Raw genomic sequence first — 6,411 nt, forward strand, 5'->3', positions numbered from 1 at the left:
TGACATATCCCCCTCCAGGGGCAAGCTGTCAGACTTTTAAGTAAAACAGGTATTTAGCTCGTTATAGAGACCACCTGGACATTTGACGTGGCTTGTGCTCTCCCTGGCTGTTTCATCGTGTGTTCGACGAGTGTATTGCCGGACAGGCCTTCCGGATAGTTGGGTCCTGAAAGTAATAAAAAAAGAAAACGGCAGAATAGGGAGCCCCTAGTGCGGTTAAGCCGCATTCTGGGAGTGCCGTAGTTGTGCCCCTCCCCTTATGCCCATGGTATTTCCAAAGCGTAGTTATGTACGCGTGGTACCGCTATCGCCATCTGGCGAGGGCTGGGGTTGGGGCCGCACTGCTATGCTTGCTCGGAGCGTGCCAGCCTGTTTTGTTGTAGGTTACTTCGGGCGCGCTTGACGTTGTTCGGATGCTTGACACCCATATTGGGGAATTGCCTTGATAGGCTACTTTGAACTTCCGCCGCCAGGGCCGCCGTATGCTCCTCCGTTCGGAGGGAGCGTTCGGTGTTTCCATTTACCGTAATGACTCCACGAGGGCCTGGCATCTTGAGCTTGAGATATGCGTAGTGCGGCACCACATTGAATTTCGCGAATGCGGTTCGTCCGAGCAGGGCATGATAGCCACTGCGGAATGGGACTATGTCGAAGATTAACCCTTCGCTTCGGTAATTATCCGGGGATCCGAAGACCACTTCGAGTGTAACCGAGCTTGTACAGCTGGCTTCTACACCTGGTATGACTCCTTTAAAGGTTGTTTTTGTGGGTTTAATCCTTGAGGGATCTATACCCATTTTCCGCACTGTATCCTGATAAAGCAGGTTCAGGCTGCTGCCGCCGTCCATGAGGACTCTGGTGAGGTGAAATCCGTCAATGATTGGGTCTAGGACCAATGCGGCGAATCCACCATGACGGATGCTAGTGGGGTGGTCCCTTTGATCAAAAGTGATCGGGCAGGAGGACCATGGGTTGAACTTTGGGGCGACCGGCTCCAACGCATAGACTTGAGAGCACGCTTCCGCTCCCTTTTGGGGATATGGGTTGCGTATATCATGTTCACCGTCCGCACTTGCAGGGGGAAACCCTTCTGTCCTCTGTTGTTTGGCGGCCGGGGCCCCTCCTCGTCATCTCTATGCAGCCCCTTGTCTCTAATTTCGGCACTTAACTTGCCTGCCTGCTTGAACACCCAACAATCCCTGTTGGTGTGGTTGGATGGTTGTTTGGGGGTGCCGTGTATCTGGCACGAGCGATCGAGTATCCGGTCTAAACTGGATGGGCCCGGGGGGTTTCTTTTGAATGGCTTCTTCCGCTGACCGGGTTTAGAGCCTCTGAATCCGGCATTAACTGCCGTATCCTCAGTGTTGTCGCTGTTAATGCGGAACTTGTGCTTGTTGCGATGTGACTTGTCGTTATTGTCCTTGGTATCCGAATTGCCAGGGCTCTTGGTTATGTTATTGCTACGAGCTAGCCAGCTATCTTCTCCCGCACAAAAGCGGGTCATGAGTGTCGTGAGGGCTGCCATAGATTTCGGCTTTTCCTATCCTAGGTGCCGGGCAAGCCATTCGTCTCGGATGTTGTGCCTGAAGGCTGCAAGGGCCTCGGTGTCCGGACAGTCGACTATTTGATTTTTCTTGGTTAGGAACCGTGTCCAGAATTGTCTGGCCGATTCCTCTGGCTGCTGGATTATGTGGCTTAGGTCATCGGCGTCTGGTGGTCGCACATAAGTGCCCTGGAAGTTGTCAAGGAACGCGGATTCCAGGTCCTCCCAGCAACTAATTGACTCTGCTGGCAGGCTGTTAAGCCAATGCCGAGCTGGTCCTTTAAGCTTGAGCGGGAGGTATTTGATGGCGTGTAGATCATCACCACGGGCCATGTGGATATGAAGGAGATAATCCTCGATCCATACCGCGGGATCTGTTGTGCCATCGTATGATTCGATGTTTACGGGTTTAAAACCCTCGGGGATTTGATGATCCATTACTTCGTCTGTGAAGCATAGTGGGTGTGCGGCGCCCCTGTACTGGGCTATATCGCGACGCAGCTCGGATGAGCTTTGTCTTTTGTGTTCGGCCTGGCCGTATTTATCATATCCGGCGTGACGGTTATCGTCACGTGACGTGGGGCGCCCACGCGATCCGTAGATCGATCTTGTTTGCCTTGCCTTATTCTCCAATATGTCTCGCAGGTCTGTTGCGTCTCCCCGCGCTCTGGTATTTTTTGAGCGGTGCCGGGGTGCGGCTTGGGTCGAGGGCCGAAGGCCTCTCTGTCGCGGCCACGGGGTGGCCGATCGGGCGCATCGTACGCTGGTGATGTAGGTTTAGTTGCTTCCTCCTCAAGTTGGGGTAGCAGCCTGCGCTTTGGGTAGCTCTTGGAGGGGCGTTCGAGTTTATACTCTTCGGCCGCCAGGACTTCGGTCCATCTGTCGGCTAGCAAGTCTTGGTCAGCTCTAAGCTGCTGCTGTTTTTTCTTGAGGCTGCTTGCCGTGGCCATAAGCCTGCGTTTGAAACGCTCTTGTACGACGAGATCCTCTGGCACGACGAATTCATCATCGTCGAGGCTTTCCTCATCTTCGGAGGGAGGCATATAATTGTCGTCCTCGACCTCCCTGTCCGCAGCTCTCTCATGAGGGCTGGCTCCTTCGTTCTCCTGCGCTGAATCCTGCTGGAGGGGGTTGTCTTCGACACTGTCCGGCGTGTTGTTATCTCCGGTGCCGGACTCGCCGTTTTTGCTTTGGCGGGATTTAGAGCGGCGCCGCTGACGTCGGCGCTTGGGTTGCTTCTTGGAGGGGTCGTCCTCCGTTTTTTCATCGCCATCCCCTGCTTTGGGGGTGTCCACCATGTATATGTCATATGACAAGGTGGCTTTCCAGTGCCCTATAGGTGCTGGTTCTTGGTCGTCTCCTTCATCGGCATCCATACTGTCGATGTCTTCGGAGTCGAAGTCGAGCATGTCGGTTAAATCATCGACAGTGGCTACAAAGTGGGTGGTGGGTGGGTTTCGAATTTCTTCGTCGTCCGCATCCCAACCATGCTGACCATAGTGTGGCCAGGGCTCTCCTGACAAAGAGAGAGACTTTAGTGAGTTCAGGACATCGCCAAAGGGCGAGTGCTGAAAGAGGTCCGCGGCGGTGAACTCCATGATCGGAGCCCAATCGGGTTCGATCGGAAGGGGGTGCGGGAGATTCGGAGTTCGGAACGGAGTCCGGCACCTTGGAGTCATAGGCCTCGCAAAGGACTAGGCTGGTGTTCGGCTCTATCACCGTAGAGATTGCGGCTCCTGGGGCGGTGCCCAACCGTCCGTCCCTAACTGGCGTAGTCGGCTCCAAGCTAATGGTCAGAGCGGGCACGTGAGCGATGCTCTGGGCGTTGTCCGGCGGCAGAGCTAAATCATGCCCATCGTGACAGTGCAGCGCGCTCGGCCGTGGTTCGAATCCGTCGAAGATCAAGTCCCCGCGGATGTCGGCCGTGTAGTTTAAACTTCCAAACCTGACCTGATGGCCAGGGGCGTAGCTTTCGATCTGCTCCAGATGGCCAAGCGAATTGGCCCGCAGTGGGAAGCCGCCGAATACGAAGATCTGTCCGGGGAGAAAAGTCTCACCCTGGACCGCGTCGTGGTTGATGATCAAAGAAGCCATCGAGCCTTAAGGTGACGACACAAAGGAACTCTCAATGAAAGCACCAATGCCGGTGTCAAAACCGGCGGATCTCGGGTAGGGGGTCCTGAACTGTGCGTCTAGGCGGATGGTAACAGGAGACAAGGGACACAATGTTTTTACCCAGGTTCGGGCCCTCTCGATGGAGGTAAAACCCTACTCCTGTTTGATTAATATTGATGATATGGGTAGTACAAGAGTTGATCTACCACGAGATCAGAGAGGCTAAACCCTAGAAGCTAGCATATGTTATGATTGTTGTTCGTCCTACGGACTAAAACTCTCCAGTTTATATAGACATCGGAGAGGGCTAGGGTTACACAGAGTCGGTTACAATGGGAGGAGATCTACATATCGTATCGCCAAGCTTGCCTTCCACGCCAAGGAAAGTCCTATCCGAACACGAGACGAAGTCTTCAATCTTGTATCTTCATAGTCCGGGAGTCCGGCCAAAGGTCATAGTCCGGCCATCCGGACACCCCCTAATCCAGGACTCCCTCAACAGGCATTGTTAATGTAAGATCAGCATTGTTCAGAGTATGAGTAGGATAATGCAAGAAACAACATTGATATGTCCCTGTTGGAACTGGGAGGAAAATACAGGGAAATGTATACTGGGTTCGAAAATATAGAAGTGCCATGCATGGTTATACTCATGTTATCTCGCAATCGATTCTTCACAGGAAACTACCATGTACCATGTCATGCATGTTATGTAATCATGTTCTGTCCTCACAAACAAATTCTTCAAGGTAACTAACAGACCATGCATTGTTATATACTCGTGTTCTGTGGGCAAAAAAATTATGAGGATATTATTCTAGCCATTGATTGCTGAAGGGCGAATATATGTATGTACACATGGTAAGCATTGAAGGATTTCACTACTTCCAAATATAGAGTTCTCCATATGCACATTTACTTCCATAATGTATGGTTAGATGAAACCAACTGTGTGGTGCATGTTTCTACATCATGAAATTGAGGAAAACTAACATGGCCATTGATACACACTCATATTTAGTAGTAGCATATAGATTACTGTAAAATAAGGATAATATCCATATATTCCTAACCATTTGATTATTCAGGGTACAAATTGGCTGTAATGACATGGTCACAATCGCATGAATTAACTCATTCCAAATATAGCTGATTTACGGCGTCTCTAATACATTTCCATAGTTCTACTCAAATTATGCTCAAACAGGGATATGCCAATCATCACAAAAAGTTCAAACAGTGTCATGACGTCATCATTAACATGAGACGGAAACAACTTACACACGCCGTCCCAGCAATACGTGGTGCCATCTGCTTTGTCGATCGCGTAGATGATGCCATTGTGTTCAATAGCATCACAGAAGTGTGTATCAGCTTTGACGATGATCCACTGCGAGCTGGGTTCTCTCCAGCTAAAGAAGGCACCGACGCAAAGATAGGCGAGTCCGCGGTCGAACAAGGCAATTAGCTTGAAGTCTGCGTAATTCGCATGTCGTGTGGGCACTTGGCAGATTACAATCTTCTGCAAAACAAGGTCCGTCCAACTGACGTGGTAATCTAGATGACTTGGACCGCGATGGTAATACTCTATATAATCCAACGGAGGAAGGATAATCTCATGGGAGGTCTGGAAGTTCACGAGCACCAACTTTTTACCGTCTTCTCTGAAGGCAGCCATCCAGTGGGAGTTCATGCCGACCCAGTACATACCTGCCAAGAAGTTTCGGGCGATGGTGATCGGATCGATGTCGAGGGAAATGATGTACGGCGACCCACTACATACCTGCAAAGAAGTTTCGGCTAATGGAGATCGGATTGAAGTCGAGGGGCATCATGTACGCCTCCGTATCAAGGTGAGCCAATCTAAGACCAGATAGCAGCAAGCAGGGTGTCTTGAAAAGCTTAGGCCTCGCTTCGACGATGGCCGTGTGCATGTCCCTCGAGCATGCAGCCAGCCGCAGGGCGCTCAACATATCCATACACGAACAACAGAGGTCGAGGATGTCACTGGGGAGATTGCTCCAATCGCGGCTCATATGGATGCTGCGCGGTTCGCGTTCGGCCATGGTGGAGTTTGAAAGGTGGGGGTTTTGGGGGGCTTGATTTACGGGGGAGAAGGCTGTCGGTGCTGGAGCGGCTAGCGAGGGAATAGTGGTACTGGGGGAGGCGAGTGAGGCGACGGTACACGGGGGCACAGTGAGATGGAGACGGAGACGGAGAAGGAGATGGAGAAGGAGATGGAGATGGAGTGGTGCTATGGGAGCGGAGAGGGAGACGAGGCGAGGCGCCAATGTGCTGTACAGCGGCGGTGACAGACTGCACAGTGCACAGGGTGAGGCTGACTTTGGTAACCCGAACACGCCGCCTGGACTAGTGTCAGGCGCAGGGTGTTGTCACTTCACTGTGAGGACCGGATGAATAGTATTTTGACCATCAAGTGTACCACAGTTGTACTACTACTACTACTAGTAGTAGGAACATGAGTACTCCAGTATTGTATAGCGGAAATAGGTCTCCCGTGCTAGCATGCCTGTTCACTTCATCGTTCAGGTATCATCCATATTGCGAGCAGAACCAAATTCTCGTGCATGCCCAATCAACGCCCTGCCGCGATGCATGCAGTGGTCGTTCTGGTGCATCAAGGATGGCATGCAGATCGTTCCACACTTGAGAAGAGGAAAAATGGAAAGGTAGAACGCGGCAGCAGAGGAAGAGAACGCTGGCTAACGAGTCTGGGAGGGGATCGAGCAGGA

The sequence above is a fragment of the Triticum aestivum genome, chromosome 7B (assembly GCF_018294505.1).
Source record: "Triticum aestivum cultivar Chinese Spring chromosome 7B, IWGSC CS RefSeq v2.1, whole genome shotgun sequence".
Lineage (NCBI taxonomy): Eukaryota > Viridiplantae > Streptophyta > Magnoliopsida > Poales > Poaceae > Triticum > Triticum aestivum.